The sequence below is a fragment of the Callithrix jacchus genome, chromosome 8 (assembly GCF_049354715.1).
Source record: "Callithrix jacchus isolate 240 chromosome 8, calJac240_pri, whole genome shotgun sequence".
Lineage (NCBI taxonomy): Eukaryota > Metazoa > Chordata > Mammalia > Primates > Cebidae > Callithrix > Callithrix jacchus.
In genome coordinates this window covers 63,372,401-63,392,071 of record NC_133509.1, presented here as the reverse complement: position 1 = coordinate 63,392,071, position 19,671 = coordinate 63,372,401, and the positions used below count along the sequence as shown (strand labels likewise).

Sequence of the window (19,671 nt, the reverse complement as noted above, 5' to 3'; positions counted from 1 at the left end):
TCCTTCTGTAAGTCATTAAGAACTTGCCTTATGTATCTGGGTGCTCCTGTGTTGGGTCCATATATGTTTAGGATCGTTAGCTCTTCTTGTTTTATCGATCCTTTTACCATTATGTAATGGCCTTCTTTGTCTCTTTTGATCTTTGTTGCTTTAAAGTCTATTTTATCAGAGATGAGAATTGCAACTCCTGCTTTTTTTTGCTTTCCATTAGCTTGGTAAATCTTCCTCCATCCCTTTATTTTGAGCCTTTGTGTATCCTTGCATGTGAGATGGGTTTCCTGGATACAGCACACTGATGGGTTTTGGATTTTTATCCAATTTGCCAGTCTGTGTCTTTTGATTGGTGCATTTAGTCCATTTACATTTAGGGTTAATATTGTTATGTGTGAATTTGATACTGCCATTTTGATGCTAAGTGGCTGTTTTGCCTGTTAGTTGTTGTAGATTCTTCATTATGTTGAAGCTATTTAGCATTCAGTGTGATTTTGGAATGGCTGGTACTGATTGATCCTTTCTATGTGTAGTGCCTCTTTTAGGAGCTCTTGTAAAGCAGGCCTGGTGGTGACAAAATCTCTGAGTACTTGCTTGTTCGCAAAGGATTTTATTTTTCCTTCACTTCTGAAGCTCAGTTTGGCTGGATATGGAATTCTGGGTTGAAAGTTCTTTTCTTTAAGAATGTTGAATATTGTCCCCCACTCTCTTCTGGCTTGTAGTGTTTCTGCCGAGAGATCTGCTGTGAGTCTGATGGGCTTCCCTTTGTGGGTGACCCGACCTTTCTCTCTGGCTGCCCTTAGTATTCTCTCCTTTATTTCAACCCTGTTGAATATGACGATTATGTGCCTTGGGGTTGCTCTTCTTGCGGAATATCTTTGTGGTGTTCTCTGTATTTCCTGCAATTGAGTGTTGGCTTGTCTTGCTAGGTGGGGGAAATTTTCCTGGATGATGTCCTGAAGAGTATTTTCGAGCTTGGATTCATTCTCTTTGTCCCCTTCTGGTACACCTATCAAACGTAGGTTAGGTCTTTTCACATAGTCCCACATTTCTTGGAGACTTTGTTCATTCCTTTTTGCGCTTTTTTCTCTGATCTTGGTTTCTCGTTTTATTTCATTGAGTTGGTCTTCGACTTCAGATATTCTTTCTTCTGCTTGGTCAATTCGGCTATTGAAACTTGCGTTTGCTTCGCGAAGTTCTCGTATTGTGTTTTTCAGCTCCTTTAATTGATTCATATTCCTCTCTAAGGTATCCATTCTTGTTACCATTTCCTCGAATCTTTTTTCAAATCTTTTTTCAAGGTTCTTAGTTTCTTTGCATTGATTTAATACATGATCTTTTAGCTCACAAAAGTTTCTCATTATCCATCTTCTGAAGTCTAATTCCGTCATTTCGTCACAGTCATTCTCCGTCCAGCTTTGTTCCCTTGCTGGTGAGGAGTTTTGGTCCTTCTAGGAGGCGATGTGTTCTGGTTTCGGGTGTTTTCCTCCTTTTTGCGCTGGTTTCTTCCCATCTTTGTGGATTTGTCCGCTGGTCGTCTGCGTAGTTGCTGACTTTTCGTTTGGGTCTCTGAGTGGACACCCAGAATGTTGATGATGAAGTATTTCTGTTGCTTGGTTTTCCTTCTACCAGTCTAGCCCCTTCGCTGTACGACTGTTGAGGTCCGCTCCAGACCCTGCTTGTCTGGGGTGCACCTCTAGTAGCCGTGGCACAGCGAGGGATGCTACCAGTTTCTTTTTCTGCTCTCTTTGTCCCAGGATGATGCCTGCCTAATGACAGTCTTTTGGATATAGAGGGGTCAGGGAGCTGCTTGAGGAGACAGTTTGTACTTTATAGCAGTTTAATTGCTGAGCTGTGCACTCTGTTGTTCATTCAGGGCTGTTAGGCTGCTATGTTTGATTCTGCTGCAACACAGCTCATGAAACAACCCTTTTTTTTTCTCAAATGCTCTGTGTTGAGGGGTTTGGGCTTTATTTTTGGATGTCCGATCAGGTGTCCTGCCCAGCTCCAAGGCAGACTAGCCACTGTTTGGCTGCCGAGGCTCCGCCCTGCTGTTGTGTGATTCGCGCTGTTCCTGCCGGCTCTGCTGTGGTCTCCGCCACGCCCTGCGGCGGAGTCTCTTAATTGTAGCGTGTTGCCTCAGCAAAGGCAGGCTGCATCAGCAGTGGGCGTGTATCTCAGTAGGGACGGGTTGCCTCGGCAACGGCTGGCTGCCTCAGCAGTGGGCGTGTATATCATTTGGGGCAGGTTGCCTCCGTAGTGGTGGACGCCCCTCCCCCACAGAGCGTCTGGGACCGTCTGCCCGGGATAGTTTGAAATCGCGGTTTTGTTCGTCCCACTGGGTATCCCAAACGATCTGTCCCTGCAATCCCCTGGGCTGGGCTACTGTGCAAGTCTCCTTCAGTCTCAAGTCCAGCCCTCTCAAGTCTCAGGCTGCCGGTTCCACAAGGCACCCGGACAAGCGCGCCCTGTGGGGATTGCTGGGTAGGGCCGGCCGCCGCCGCCCCGGCTGCCGGCTTCGCCAGGCAGACCTACTGCCTGGCGTCCCGTGTCTTTTTATACTTGGGACTTTCCCCGTTCTGTGGGCAACAAAGATCAGTCTGGAAATGCAGCACTGACTCACCGTTTGCGGATTCAACGCGGGCTCCAATCCTGGGTTGTTCTCACAGCGCCATCTTGAGTCCCCTCCCCTTCCTGCTTATATTCTAACTGCACTGGCTGCTGATTAGATTGTGTGCAGCCAGATTAAGGGTGAGTCTGCCTTCCCCAGCCCACTGACTCAATTATTATTCTACTTTGGCAACACCCTCACATACACACCCAGGATCAACACTTTGTATCCTTCAATCCAATCAAGTTGACCCTCAGTATTAACCATCGTAAGTCCACTCCTTGTCAACTTGAACCCACACACATCTCCTGGGATCAGACACAATCTTTGAATAAAGACAATAATAAGGTAATAATTATGCTAACATAATACAACTATGCTTCTTACAACCAAAAATGCACCAATCCTTAACCCAAATACTATTACATAAAGTTAACAATACTTAAATGCTGATGTGATGTCAATAAATCTTATGTCCCAATGATAAAAGAGAAAGAAAAAAAATAAAATGAAGATGTTTTCTTAGTACAAGTGTATACATGCACAAATATGTTTTTAATGAAAGAAGAACTACTCATGACAATTACAGCCCTTGTTTCTGCAGCTGGTCATGTGGTCATAGCTGGTATTAATGACTGCCTTCTTCTACTACCCATTCTGTATTTCCTTTGTCTTCAGCAAGGACCCTAGCAGGTTGTGATTTCTTTCCTGGTGGAGTGACCCAAACCTTGATTCCCGAAGGGGCTGTGTCATTTGTAGTCCTGTCTGGATTAAGCTGCTTTAGTTTCCCATTGACCTTAAGAATAGGGCATAGTAATACTTAAGAGATGCCCTAATGGATCTCCTGTATTCCATGCATGCTCTTCCTTAACTTTGTTTTGGAATAGTAGACTGATTTTATCCTGAAAGTTTGGGTCAATCACGCCAGCCAACACTGTGACTCCCTTCTTAGCTTGTTTATTTAAAGGCAGGAGGAGCCCAAAGTGTCCAGATGGCAATCTTAACTTCTAGTTTAATGGAATTGTTGTTGTGTCTCCTGGTGGCAGCATTCCTCCCTCTGGAACTAAGACCTCCTAGGCCAACAGAACAGAATGTCACAGGAACAGGAAGCAAAAATGTTGCTAGTAGATCACTGGGGGGGATGGTGAATGGTGCCACTTCCACTTTCACCCCTTGGTTCCTGGACCTGTGAATCCAGGCTATGGGAAAAAGAGTGCCATATATTGGATAGTGATTCAGAGCATTCACAGCCTTCACGGAAACTTTGCCCAGCTCTTCAAAGTATTGTCACCTAGCTGGCATTGTAATTGTGACTTCAAAAGGCCATTCCACCATTCTATCAAGCCATCTGTTTCAGGATGATGGTGAACATGATAAGACCATTGAATTCCATGAGCATGAGCCCACTGCCACCCTTCTTTAGCCACAAAGTGAGTGCCTTGGTCAGAGGCAATATTGCATGGAATATCGTGATGGTGAATAAGGCATTTTGTGAGTCCACAGATGGTAGTCTTGGCAGAAGCGTTGTGTGTAGCATAGGCAAACCCATATATTGAGTAAATATCTATTCCATGAGGGCAAACCGCTACCCTTTCCATGATGGATAAGGTCCAATTGAATCAATCTGCTACCAAGTAACTGGCTGATAACCCTGGGGAATGGTGCCATATGGAGGGCTTAGTGTTGGTCTCTACTGCTGACAAATCAGGCACTCAGCAGTGCCGGTAGCTGGGTCAGCCTTGTTGAATAGAAGTCCATATTGCTGAGCCCATGAATAACCTCCATCCCTGCTACCATGCCCACTTTATTCATGGGCCCATTGGGCCATGTCAGGATGGTTGGGGAAAGAGGCTGAGTGGTGTCCACAGGATGAGTTATCCCATCCACTTGATTATTAAAATCCTCCTTTGCTGAGGTCACCCACTGATAAGCACTCACATGGGATACAAATGTCTTCACAGTTTTTGACCACTCAGAGTGGTTAATCCACATATCTCTTCCATCCACATGTGTGGTCCATCCACATACCTCTTTCCAAATTTCTTTGTCAGCAATTTTCCAGTCATGCTTTTTCCAAGTCCCTGACAATCCAGCCAAATCATTGGCTACAGCCCATGAATCAGCATATAATTGCATATCTCACCATTTTTCCTTCCATGCAAAGTGCACAATCGGACTCACTGCTTGAATATTGCCCATGAAGAAGATCTCCCTTTCCTGCTGTCCTTCAGGGATGTCCTAAAAAGGGTCTATAGTGCTGCAGCTGTCCACTTTCAGGGAATGCATACATATTATTGTGCAGAACCATCTGTAAACCAGGCCCTATTGTTCTCTTTCTCTGTCAGTTGATCACAGGGAACATCCCATGAGGCTATCAGTGCAGGCTGGGGGAGAGAAGGCAAGGTGGCAGGAGCAGACACCATGGGCATTTGAGCCACTTCCTCATGTAATCTACTTGTCTCTTCAGGACCTGCTGGAGCCTGATTAGGTATATACCACTTCCATTTGATGATGAAATGCTGCTGTGCACAACTCACTTTATGGCTATGTGTCAGAAAGCACTCAGCTCATGATAGGCAGTTCAGGTCAGATGGTGAATTGATGACCCATTGTCAAACATTCAGTGTCCACCAAAACCCAGTAACAGGCCAAGAGCTATCTCTCAAAAGGAGAGTAGTTATCTGGAGAACATGGCAAGGCCTTTCTTCAAAACCCTAGAGGCCTCCACTGTAATACTCCTGGTGGGACCCTGCCAAAGACTCAAAATAGCATCCCTATCTGCTACTGACACCTTAATTACCCTTGGATCTGCCCAGTCATATGGCCCAAGTGGCAGAGCAGCTTGCATAGCAGCCTGGAACTGTTGCAAAGCCTTTTCCTATTCTGGGCCCCACTCAAAGATGGCAGCCTTTAGAGTCACTTGATAAATGAGCTGGAGTAACACTCCCAATGAGGAACACATTGCCTCCAAAATCCAAATAGGCCCACCAGGTGTTGTGCCTCTTTCTTGGTTGTAGGAGGGGCAAAATGCAGCAACTTATTCTTCACCTTAGAAGGAATATCTTGAGAGGCCCCACACCACTGGATCCCTAAAATTTTTACTGAGGTAGAAGTCTCCTGAATTTTAGTTGAATTTATTTCACATCCTCTGGCACACAAATGTCTCACCAATAAGTCCAATGGGTTTGAGACTTCTTGCTTGCTGGATCAAATCAGCATAATGTCATCAATGTAACGAACCAATGTGATATTTTGCAGATGTGAAAAGTGATTAGCATCTCTGTGAATAAGATTATGACACAGAGCTGGAGAGCTGATATACCCCTGAGGTAGTACAGCAAAGGTGTATTGCTGGCCTTGCCAGCTGAAGACAATTTCCTTCTGGTGGGCCTTATGGACAAGAATGGAGAAAAAGGCATTTGCCAATTCAACTGCTACATACCAGGTACCAAGACACGTGTTAATTTGCTCAAGTAATGAAACCACATCTGGTACTGCAGAAGCAATTGGAGTCACCACTTGGTTAAGCTTACAATAATCCACTGTCATTCTCCAAGATCCTTCTGCCTTTGCACAGGTCAAATGAGAGAGTTTAATGAGTACGTGGTTGGAATCACCACCCCTGCATCTTTCAAGTCCTTGATGGTGCCAATAATCTCTGCAGTTCCTCAAGGGATGTGATATTGTTTTTGATTTATGATTTTTCTAGGCACAAGCAGCTCTAATGGCTTCCATTCAGCCTTTCCTGACATAATAGCTTTCGCCATACCAGTCAGGGAGCCAGTGTAGGAGTTCTGCCAGCTGCTAAGTATGTCTTTGCCAATTATGCATTCTGGCACTGGGGAAATGACTCCAGGATGAGTTCAGGGACCAACTGTAAGTTGGACCTGAGATAAAACTCCATTAATACCTGACCTCCATAAGCCCCTATTTTGACTGGAGGACCACGGTGATGTTTTGGGTCCCTTGGAATCAGTGTCAGCTCAGAGCCAGTGTCTAGCAGTCCCCAAGAGGTCTGATCATTTTCCTTTCCCCAATGCACAGTTACCTGGTAAAAAGCTGGAGATCTCCTCAGGGAAGGAAGAGAGAAAAATTCACTGAATAAATTGTTGGTAATGTAGTGGGGGTCTTTCTCAAGGATCCAATTATTCCCATTGTATTTAAATTTTGTAGTTAAGTGACTGCAGTCCCACTGTTAGATATGACATAAGAGAAGAGCAATTACAGTGCTCTTCAAAGCTACAGGTGCTGCCCTCACAAATGTATTTCAAAGGCATCAGTCAAAGATATATCTTCTGGACCCTCCCAACTAGGATGAGTAGGTCAAAGCAACTAATCCACTCCACTATCCCAATCTCCCTAAGCCTTTGGATCCCTTCTTCTACATTAAACTAAGGGAGATCAGGCACTTCCAGCTCATTCGCAGTGGGCCATCCTTTAATCTATATTTCAGCTAACAAAGCAAATAAACTATTAGGGCTTTTTTTAACTCCCCAACCTGCAACAATAAATGGAGGGTTTCTACTTAGAGGGCCTAAATCAATAAATTCAGCCTGATCCAACTCTGGGTTGAGGTTCAGTAACTGCTTCTGAAGCCAGGAGATAGAACCTCTGAGTATATTATTTTCTTTCATCACTTTGTCCACTAAACTTCGGAGCAACCAACCAGCTTCATTATGTTCCTTTGTTCTCCACATATGTCAAAAGTATTATGTATAGAGTCACTAAACTCCCTGCCTCTCACGAGCAATGAATCAGGAGTGTCAAACACATTTATTTTGTATAACTCTCTAAACAGTTCATGCCAAAGACCATAAGTGTTCTCCAAACTATTAGAAGTGGACCCCTTAGCATTTTTGTTTCTTTCTTTTCTTTCTTTTTTTTTTTTTTTTGAGACTGAATTTCACTCTCATTACCCAGGCTGGAGTGCAATGGCACGATCTCGGCTCACTGCACCCTCCGCCTCCTGGGTTCAGGCAATTCTCCTGCCTCAGCCTCCCGAGTAGCTGGGATTACAGGCACGTGCCACTATGCCCAGCTAATTTTTTGTATTTTTAGTAGAGATGGGGTTTCACCATGTTGACCAGGATGGTCTCGATCTCTTGACTTTGTGATCCACCCGCCTTAGCCTCCCAAATTGCTGGGATTACAGGCGTGAGCCACCGCACCCAGCGCATTTTTGTTTCTACTCATATTAAGTAGCCAACTCCAGAAACCCCAAAATCAAAGAAAGAACTCCATCCTTAATATTCCATTTCTCCAAAACCACTCCTGGCAACAGAATGTGTGTTAGTCAGGGTTCTCTACAGGGACAGAACTAATGGAATATACATACATATATATATATATGTACGCATATTCATATATATGTATGTGTATATACACAAACACACATGCGTGCACACACACAGATATATATACAAAATCTATATTTGTCAGGGTTTTCTACAGGGATAGAACTAATGGAATATATATGTGTGTGTGTATATATGTGTGTGTGTGTGTGTTTTAAGTATTAACTCATATTAACTCATATAACTTCATATTAACATGATCACAAGATCCCACAATAGGCCGTCTGCAGGCTGAGGGGCAAGGAGAGCCAGTCTGAGTTCCAAAACTGAAGAACTTGGAGTCCAATGTTTGAGGGCAGGAAGCATCAGCATGGGAGAAAGATATAATCTGGGAGACTGGGCCAGTTTCTCTTTTCACATTTGTCTGCCTGCTTATATGCTAGCTGTGCTGTCAGCTAATTAGATTGTGCCCACCCAAATTAAGGGTGGGTCTACCTTTCCCAGCCCACTGAGTCAAATGTTAATCTCCTTTGGCTCATCTAGGGTCAATATTTCATCTTTCAATCCAATCAAGTTGACACTCAGTATTAACCATCAGAGATGCATTACAAATGTATACTTTGCATGCTATAAAATCTACTTTCAAAAAAAGTTTTTAAAACGAGATGAACTATAACATTTTACTGTCTTATTTCTGAACTCTCATGCATTTTTTCATCACCCATTAGGTTCAAATATCTCATTTTCGAGATAATTGGTCTATCCCAGGGCTTCTTAATCTTGGACTATTGACATTCTACGTTGGAAAATTCTTTTGGGAGTGGGGAGGGTGCCATTTTGTTTACCGTAGGATATTTGGCAAAATCCCTGGATATTCACTCTATGCCTGAGCACCCTATCCCTGAGATACTTGCCTTCAGTGTCCCTCAGAAACAAAATTTCCTCTGGTTGAGAACCACTAGTCTAAAAGAGGATAAAATAGAGAAAGATAAGTCCTGTTTGTCACCCATGTAGTGTCTCAACATACCTATCCTGCTTTGTTTCACATTATACACTATAGATATACACCCTCCAGTTACAACTCATGCCCTCATAATAGAATGAAGGGGAGGAAGGCAGCAGAACACATTGCCATGTGTGTAGCTATGCAACTATCTTGCATGTTCTGCACATGTACCCCAAACCTAAAATGCAATAAAAAAAGGAAAAAAAAAAAGAAGTGCAGTTATAAACCTGAAATAAGTATACACATACTTATATAATTATATTATGATCTGAATTTTGAGGGAGAGGTATGGATTCTGATTTATTTAGAAAGATTTCTCTTTGTACAAATAAAGAAAAGATATTACATAACGATGTCTTTCTATTTGGACATAAATAAATAAATAAATAAATAAATATGAATATACAGATATGGCTATATCTCCATATATATGGTTATATATATGTGTGAATGAAAATAAAATAGATACAGATAAAATGTGGATAAAAACTTAGAAAGTAACTAAACTTAAATATTAGCTATTTCTTAGTTTGTTAATGAAGTTTTTCCTAATTTTTTGTATGTTCAGTAAGTTTTAACATCATCATATATTATTTCTGAACATAATTAAAAACTATGTATTTAAAATAAAACCCCTATAACATACAATAAAATTTTCTATCTAGTAAGAGAGCACAATGGCTTTAGGGAGAGTTTTACAAGACTTAAAGTTTATTTTGGTGACGGAACAAGCAAGGCACTTGGACAGATGGGAGGTAGAACTCTTTGTTACTTACAGCGCCACAGGAGAAAAGACTGTGCACAGCACCACAGAAGGGATTGTATCCAGAGAAAGAGTAACAGCAAGCTGGAGCTGGAGGGGCAGCTTAGGTGTAGCAAGTAGTGAGGTGTTAGGCCCTTAGGTTCCTTGTGGATTAGATAATTTGGGTAATTTCCAGGACTCCAGGACACAAGAACTGTCCCTAGTTATCTATTATCTGGCCCCAGGGCAGTTAGGGTAGGTACATAGTGCCTCTAGTGTGTGGTTGAGGTGTGAAATTAATCAGCTACTCAAGAAGGGAAACTGACCCGCAGCTAGCCAGGGCGTCGAGCTAGATCAAGACAGCATTTCAAAACAAACAAAAACACCACAAATTATCACAGGGAGATAACATTAACTTAAGATATAAATGCAAATATTTTGCTACTGAAAAAAAGGAACACTAGAAAAAAAATGTTATTCTAATTGGGAAAAGAGAGAAACCATATCCTTGGTGTAGAGATATCAGAAATGGAAAACTGAATGACTTTCTGAAAGACAAATTTTATTCTATTACCTATAATTAATTGAAATCATGAGTTTTTCATAAATGAATAAAATATTACCAGATATTAAACTAAAATATTGAAATCACCTTTCTTTCAAATTTATGACCTATTATTTTGAAAATGATTGTTTTCAGTAAAAAGAGACCCATTATTTTGAAAATGATTATTGTTTTTAGTTAAATATAAAAGGAAGAAGAAGAAGAAGAATCCTGAACATTTATTGAACATTTACTGTATGTCAAGTAACGTGCTGGGCACTTTGCTTGGATTATCTCATTTAATCTTCATAATATCTTAAATCAAATTAATGTTTTAATTGCTTTGTTTTAATTGATAAGCCAATTAGTCCTAGAGAGGTTAAGTAATTTGCCTAAAGCCCTTTAGCTAATAAGAGATGAACCCTGACTTCAAACTCAGATTTAACTGAGTCTAAAGACCATATTTTTAAAGACTATGCCATGAAGTACAGATTGCTAAATTATAGATGATTAACAGATGAATAGATTATAGATGGTTAATAGATTGGTAGATATATGATTAATCCCTGGATTAAATAGGGAGATATTAAAGAAGGGAAGTATATTATGCAATCTCGTGTTCAGTTCCACCCAACCATTTAATGCCGTGTTGAGGGGAGAGTGGTAAGCAAACACTTGTCTCCCAGCTACTGTGAACATTCAGAAAAAGAAAAAAGAAACACTTATGATTTAAAATAAATTCCTAAAAATCATCTGCATGTGTTATATTTGGTTCATCAACAGGGAAAAAAATAGACACATGCATTGAAAATGAAATATCTATGCTAAATGTCTTTGATATCCTGCCAGATTTACCCACAGAAGGTCTCGACTATAAACAAACAGCTACTTACACATGTATGACCCTGGAAAGAAGACTGAGTGGGCACAAAATGGTGTCTGTTTTAATCTTGGGTTTTTGCTTCATTTTGAGCTGTCAGATTTTCACCTCCTTTCAAGGAAAAGAAAAACAGGAACTGTGATTCTGCTTTTAGTATTAAAGAGTTGCATAACCATATCCAAGTAGCTGAATTATACCTTTACTAATGAAGAGAGTTGTTTTCAAGGGTGAAATAACATTTTTGTGGCAGAAATGGCAATGTGACAACCACCGCCTCATTGAACGTAGACACTTCCTACACTTGGTTTTAATCATATCTCAGTCGGATCATAATATTTATTAACTGTTCAGAACACCTCCTAAATCTTTTTGTGTTCGAACTCTTCTTGATTTCTCCTTTACTTAGGGAGGGATTGTGTTTTCTTAAAAACTATTTTTAAAAGTTGAGTATCCGTTGATAGAGGGTTGCTAATAGAAAGTTAGATATTAGTTTCTTTAAAAGCAGACCCTACGTTATAAACTTCTTCAATATCTTCTTATCCCCAAACCAACTCCACTAGTTCAATGTTAAGAATATAATAGTCAATTCATATTTACTGACTCGTTACTCTTGAAATGAATTGTCTCAATTAAGCTATATGTTAAATACCTTAACACAAATATCCAGCTCCAATACAGTATTATCTATATTCTACAAACCACTTCCAGTGGAAATATTTGTGTATGCACCATTTTTGCTTGAAAATTTGAAAAAAAAACAAGCTGCTTATGTTTTAAAAATACTGATCTTTAATATTTTCTCTAGTCCCAAATGATTGTTTCATTTGAACAAATTTACATCAATTATTCAGAAACGCATACTAAATATAATTTATTTCAATACAATGAAAAGTTAAAATTATTAAATATTCTAATTTCACCTTTTTTGATTGTTGTTTATGTAGAGTTTTGTAATTTCAATGGGGACTGCTTTATTTTTCATAAGTGTAATTGAATTTTACTTTTGTAGGTTTCTTGGGGAAAAAGAAAAAAAGGAAGGAATTAAGACAGGCATTTCAACATATGCTTAAGACTTTATTATATTTTACATGGCCATCATATTTTAAAATAAGCCCTGTTATATTGGGGGCAAAAGTAAAACATTTAGAAATTAATTAAAACTGTTTTTCAAGGTAATATTGGAGGCACATTTCTAAAGTATGATTGGATTAAATGTCTTTATTTACCACAATGTGAAATATATTTTAAAAGCTAAGAAACATGTACACTAGCAAAGTTCATTTTCTAAGTAGGCAATTAATTTGGATAAAGCAAATTCTTACAAAGGGCCGAAGGAAGTAATATGTACATGCATGACTCAGTTTAGAAACTTAATGTCTTTGATTTAACACTGAAAATTCATTAAGGCTTTCTAACTGACGGTTATTTAGGATTCAGTGACTGCTGTACTAGTATAGTTATGGAAATAGAATAGACCAATATTCTAAATTTCCATCACCATGAGATTTGTGACCACCTATATGAGAAAGCAGAGTTATTTAAAGCTATTACCCATTTTGATTCAATTCTTATAGGTATTAAAAAATCAACTAGAAGCAAATATAAAGTGTCTATGACTAGCACTACACCTTTAGTTTTTAACTTAACTTTCACTAAACTCTTCCTTCGCCGCCTCGTTTGTTTTTGTAAAATGAAAATAATAAAATGTCTCATATCTAAATGATGAGAAATATTTTAAGACTAAATGATATCATCTTATTTATTGATGATACGACTGCATTGTCATTCACTAAAAGAGACATAAAAAACAACTGTTCCCACTATCTTTGATGGAAAGAATGACAAACCATTAAAAAAATGGCACCATATTTTTGCAGAATACTACTTAAAAGCATGCACTTTATTTTTAGTAATTTCACATAACAGTCTCCCTTTTGGCTAGTCAGTGAATCTTCAGAAATTACTTTTTTTTTCTGACATGTTCAACAGAGCAATATGTTACCCCAATTTGGACATTTCATAATATCTTTATAAATTATATTATTATTAATTTGTATTAGCTACAAGTAAACATGTGTTTTTAAAATCTTCCAACCTCCAATCATTTTAGTCACCTTTCAGTCATAAAATTTGTGGACCAAAGTAGCCACTATATTATCTCAGAGAGAACCCTAAGTGATTTGTTGAGACACATTTCTGAATTCTTTAATACATCACTTTGAAATTCACTTCTAGGTAGAAGTGTGATTTTTCTATGTTTAAAGAAATATTTTTTAAAGGCTTCTAAGTTTTCCCAAAAGGATGCCAACCTTTACACTTACTCATTGAATTTCCACAGCCTACATATTCACTAACTTCCAAGCATCAACTCAAAAAGAGACTTTAAAATGAAGCCTTTAGTAATAACGCCCAGTGTCCTGATAGTCACTATGGCAGCTCAACAGGCACTCATACCTACACATATGGACTGGCTTGGCTGGCCCACACCCAGCTCCAGGCTTGGGCTTCTGCTTTCATTTACAATTTTTTTCCCAGTAGCCCTACTTCTTTTTCTTGTTTATGTTGCATTATTATTTTGTTACATGTGTAATCTGTTTTAAATCATTTGTGAAAAGAAGGCTGAGTATAAACAAACAAGACCCAGTGATATTACATATGCAGATATTTGAATCCTTCTGAGAAAAGGTGCAATTTAAAGTTCAAGATATTACAGGCAGGCTGCATTATAGATGGGAAGTGTTCAAAACCATGTTTTTAAGCAGTGAGTTGAGATTCAGACTATTTTTCCTGTAAAAACAATGCTATAATGTAAACAAGTGCTGGCTATCACACAACCTATTTTACCCATGATATAACTTCAGTAAACCTTATTTGCTCTGATAAAATAATGAGACAAAGTAATATTATTGTTAGCAATATTGAAAATTAGTCACAGTGAAAATGAGTTTTCATTTTTTGATCAGGAATTTTAACTTAATCATTCTGATATTGTCACTGAGTAACTCAATGTGAGTGCATAGGGCTTAAGAGATGTTTACTGAGTGGTAGGAAGAATAATGAATGACAGCAAGGACAAGAGAGATACCTGAGGCATGCAAATTCTGGGGATATAGCCAGAATTCTGGGATATAGCCAAGGTGACAGAAACACTTCAGGATTCCATTTTCTTGACACTAGAAGACTTATGCATTATCAGACTACATTAGATTTGTTTGAGCAAGGAGAAAAAGAAGAGAAAGCATTATTATCATCATCATTAGCAGCAATAGACGGGAAGGCCAAAGAGAAAGGGGAAAGGGACTTTTCTCAGGTGAGTATTCAAGGCCTAGGGAAAAAAAGAGTAAATAAGATATAGATGCTCCCCAACTTAGGATGGGGTTATATCCTTATAAGCCCATCATAAATCAAAAGCATGGTAAGTTAAAAATGCATTTTAGGGCTGGGTATGGGGCTCACGTCTGTAATCCAAGCACTCTGGGGGGCCGAGGAGGGTAGATCACGAGGTCAGGCATTCGAGACCAGCCTAACATGGTGAAATCCCATCGCTACTAAAAATACAAAAATTAGCCAGGTGTGGTAGGGGGCACCTATAATCCTGGCTACTTGGAAGGCTGAGGCAGGAGAATTGCTTGAACCCAGGAGACAGAGTTTTCAGTGACCTAAGTTGGCACCACTGCACTCCAGTCTGGGTGACAGAGCAAGGCTCCATCTCAAAAAAAAAAAAAAAAAAACAACTGCATTTTAGACTTAATGTTATTTCCAATTTATGATAGGTTTATCAGGATGTAATCTCATCGTAAGTTGAGGAATGTATGTATTGAATGTGTATCTTTTTGGCACCACTGTAAAGTTAAAAAATCTGAAGTCAAACCATCATTAAGTCAAACCATCATTAAGTCAGAAACCTCTGTAGTTATAAAGATATATATGTCCATGTCATAAAAGAATTTCAGAAATGGAATTACCTATTTTAGGATTACGATTTAAGAATAATTGAGAGCACATCATTTGTCTGATTTTCTTTTCTCTTTGAGAGAGTAGAAAGACAGCAGTAGTGAAGGCTTTGGTCATATAGTATCTTATACTGGCCACAACCAGATGGTACCATCATCACAGCAACTCTTGGTTGCATACTTTTTAAAATAAAGATATTACATCATTTTCCTAAAATACACTGGCAGTGACAGCCAGGGCTACTATTGTGGGTTCTCAAAATCTTATTTAACACTTCTAAAATTACAAATAATTGGTAAACTACCATACAGTAAATATTGGAATAGTTTTTCAAATGAGATGACTTGTAAATTGTCATTTTTAGTAATTTGCCTGCCTTGTGAAGTTAGCTACTTACAAAGTCAGTTGTTCATTTAACAGTCTATGCCAAAAGTTAAAAATATTTATAACGAAAGACATATGAGTGAAAGAGATGTACTCTTAACATACTTTCTACTTAATTGTGGAAATGTGAAAATTTTAACTCAAGCAATTATTGAATATTAATGTTGTTAATTAAAATCATTTAACACAATATGAAATTAATATAAATGTAGAAAATTTAAAATAAAAAAAATTAAACTTTGATATATTTATATTAAAATTATTGTCTAATTCAGAAAAATGAACTTAAAATTTCATCCAGTCCTCAAAGTATTTCAGAAAAGATTCTATTTCTATGAAGAACACCTAAAGATACTATGCACCTCCTTTTATATTTATTGCATATGTATTTACCAGTTTGGAGTTTCTTTATTTTTGATTTACATTCCTCCATTACAAGCTACCGCATTTTTCAATGTTTTCAAGTGATTTAACTCTCTTTCTTGTTATGATATTATTTAAGATTGTAATAAAGACTATACTTTCAGGGATCATTTCTATAGTTTGTTACTAGAGAAGTTTCTCTGAACATGTAGAGTACCAATGGAACAGAACAGAGGCCTCGGAAGTAACGCCACACATCTACAACCATCTGATCTTTGACAAACCAGACAAAAACAAACAAAGGGGAAAAGATTCCCTGTTTAATAAATGGTGTTGGTTAAACTGGCTAGCCATGTGCAGAAAGCTGAAACTGGATCCTTTCCTTACACCTTATACAAAAATTAACTCCAGATGGATTAAAGATTTAAACATAAGAGCTAACACCACAAAAACCCTAGAAGAAAGCCTAGACAATACCATTCAGGACATAGGCATGGGCAAGGACTTCATGACTAAAACACCAAAAGCAATGGCAACAAAAGCAATAATAGACAAATGAGATCTAATTAAACTTAAGAGCTTCTGCACAGCAAAAGAAACAATCATTAGAGTGAACTGGTAACCAACAGAATAGGAAAAAATGTTTGCAAACTACCCATCTGACAAAGGACTAATATCCAGAATCTACAAAGGACTTAAACAAATTTACAAGAAAAAACAACCTCATCAAAAAGTGGGTGAAAGTATGAACAGTCACTTTTCAAAAGAAGACATTTATGTGGCCAAGAAACAGAGGAAAAAGCTCATCATCACTGGTCATTAGAGAAGTGCAAATCAAAACCACATTGAGGTACCATCTCATACGAGTTAGAATGGCGATCATTAAAAAATCTGGAGACAACAGATGCTGGAGAGGATGTGGAGAGATAGGAACACTTTTACACTGTTGGTGGGAGTGTAAATTAGTTCAACCATTGTAGAAGACAGTATGGCGATTCCTCAAGGACCTAGAAATAAAAATTCCATTTGACCCAGCAATCCTATTACTGGGTATATACCCAAAAGACTATAAATCATTCGACTATAAAGAGACATGCACACATATGTTTATTGCAGCACTGTTTACAACAGCAAAGACTTGAACCAACCCAAATGCCCATCAGAGATAGACTGGATAAAGAAAATGTGGTACATATACACCATGGAATATTATGCAACCATAAAAAGGATGAGTTCATGTCCTTTGCAGGACAATGGATGAATCTGGAAACCATCTTTCTTAGCAAACTGACACAAGAACAGAAAACCACTGCATGTTCTCATTCATCAGTGGGTGTTGAAAAATGAGAACACGTGGACATAGGGAGGGAAACATTATACACTGGGGTCTGCTAGGGAGTAGGGGGTAGGGATGGGATTGCAGAGGGTGGGAAGATTGGGGAGGGTTAACATTAGGAGAAATACCTAATACAGATAACAGAAGAATCGAGTCAGCAAACCACCATGGCATGTGTATATCTATGTAACAGTCCTGCAAAATTTGCGCTTGTATCCCAGAACTTAAAAAAAAATTTAAAAAAGATTGTAATAATAATTTTGCACACCTGAACTGGGAGAAATAGCATCTGTGCTATAAATGAAGAAGACCAGATTAGTGTTTCCCTTGTGGTTTGATAATAAAACAAAGAACAGGGAACAGTAGCCAATACCATGGATGATATTGAGATGGTAAGAGTCACAATATCTTCCTTGTGTTGCTAATAAAGAACGATTATTTTTGGCAAAACAGAAGGGCAAAGTCATCTACAACAATATACAGCAGACATAAACATACTATGATGTGCTTTCTTGAGTAAACAATCATATTAAATTGAAAGAAAGGCAATAATGAAAAGCAATAGTTCTATGTTCTAAACATCTGAGTTATACATCAGTCTCTGTAATGTCTCTAACATAATGATGGCACAATATCAAAGCTATCACTGATTTAGCTTTAAAAAATTCAGCCATTTGCTATTACAATCATTTCAAGATGCTTGAAAGATGATATCTGAATAGCACAGATAATAAAGAGAATATTATGCATACAGGTCTTTCAGCAGTTAGGAAGGTAGAGTAGGAGAAATTGTTTAGGATAAAACTCATCTAGACTATTGAGTTAATGTGATAGCATTTGCTAGCATATGCATGCTGAAGCATCCTATGCTTTATTCAGAGCACTTGTGAAAACTCCTTATTTTGGTTCATTTCTTTCTCATTTCCTAAATGTGTCTCTTCTAAGCAAAGAGAAATGCCTATGTGGTCTATATCTTTATTCCTCAAGTACTCATTTTGAAAAACATATCATAAAAAAGAGAGAAACATGGGAGGAAAAATTTACAATTATGCTTTATATATGAAAATAAAATTTTTACTAACAGCTTTCAGTTACAGAGTTGGATATTAAGCACAGCTTAAATGCAAATATGTTTTAATAATTTCTTGATGCTTTAATATATAGGCATTTTACATAGATTTGTATGCAAAGTACATACTTTCATTTCATATTCTATTTTTGAATTACCTTACATTGTGAAAAAATGCACAACACTACTAAATGACAAGAAGTAATAAAAATAACTATAAAGAGGAAGAAGATTGGGTTTCATTTCCATTCCAATATACCCAGAAAATATTCTAGATGTATGTGCCTTTTCAATATATGTGAAATCCAGATATTTTGTAAATTCTTATACTCGCCTTAATTTACCCTCGTTATCTGATCTGCAAATTAAGAAGTAAGCACCGATTTGTAAGGAGTATTTAAAAGTTCGTATACTGTTATAGAGTGTTGAAACAGAATAATGTACTTCTTTGAATTATGTTTAAATGATGGCATAAAGAACATAATATGAGGCCTGGCATGGTGGTTCATACTTGTAATCTCAGCACTTTGGGATACCAAGGCAGGTGAATCACCTGAGGTCGGGAGTTCAAGACCAGCCTGGCCAACATGGTGAAACCCATATCTACTGAAAATACAAAAATTAGCTGGGTGTGGTGACACATGCCTGTAACCCCAGCTTCTCTGGAAGCTGAGGAACAAGAATCACTTGAACCTGCGAGGCAGAGGCTGCAGTCTGCAGTGAGCCAAGATTGCGCCTCTACACTCCAGCCTGGGCAACAGAGTGAGACTCCGTCTCAAAAAGTATAAAATGATAATATAATAATTGAGTGCTAGTGATAGTTGGTAAAGCCAAATGAGAGCACACTTTGGCCATTTCTAGAGAAATTGAGATAGCCTATGCCTTACGATTCAGAAAGTTTAAAACTGGATATATAAACATAGCATAAAGAAATGGCTTCAGATCATGTAGAAGGGTATTCATTTGTAGCCATTTTTTAATAGTGAAAATTGCCAACATCTAAATTTACACTAATAGAAGGATAAATAAATCTGCTCAAATGAATATTATGCAGCATGTAAAATGAATAAATTTTTGCTGTGTAAATGGGAAAAATCTTACTTGGATGAATTATAATAATATAAAGTACAGTGCTAGGATACCATATGTATACATTTTAAAAACATGTATTTATGTGTTTGTGTTTTAAAATTACCAAATGTAACGGTATAAAAATATGCCTGCTGATAATAAGCGCTAAATTTAAAATAGTAGTTACCTTTGAGGGGAAATTAGAACTGGATTAGAAAAAAATATATAAGGCCTTTCAAATATGTCTACAAGGTATATTAGACACAAAGAGAAAGAACTGAGGCAAAAATAGCAGTGTTTTGAGACTTGGAAAAGATGAACCAGGGTTATTTTGTTTTTCATTACATTGTTTTTTTCATTGGTTCTGTATTTTATAGATTTTACAATAGCCTTTAAATTTTTTAGAAGTGTGAGATTTTATCTGGA

At 38.0% G+C, this 19,671-nt stretch overlaps 2 pseudogenes; one reads left to right on the top strand and one right to left on the bottom strand.

Annotated features, from left to right (window-relative positions):
• Window positions 1–3,185: 3,185 nt before the first annotated feature.
• LOC128928951 (uncharacterized) overlaps window positions 3,186–19,671 on the bottom strand; it is a 76,767-nt pseudogene continuing 60,281 nt past the window's right edge.
• On the top strand, window positions 15,918–16,041 carry LOC118145188 (small nucleolar RNA U3; annotated as a pseudogene).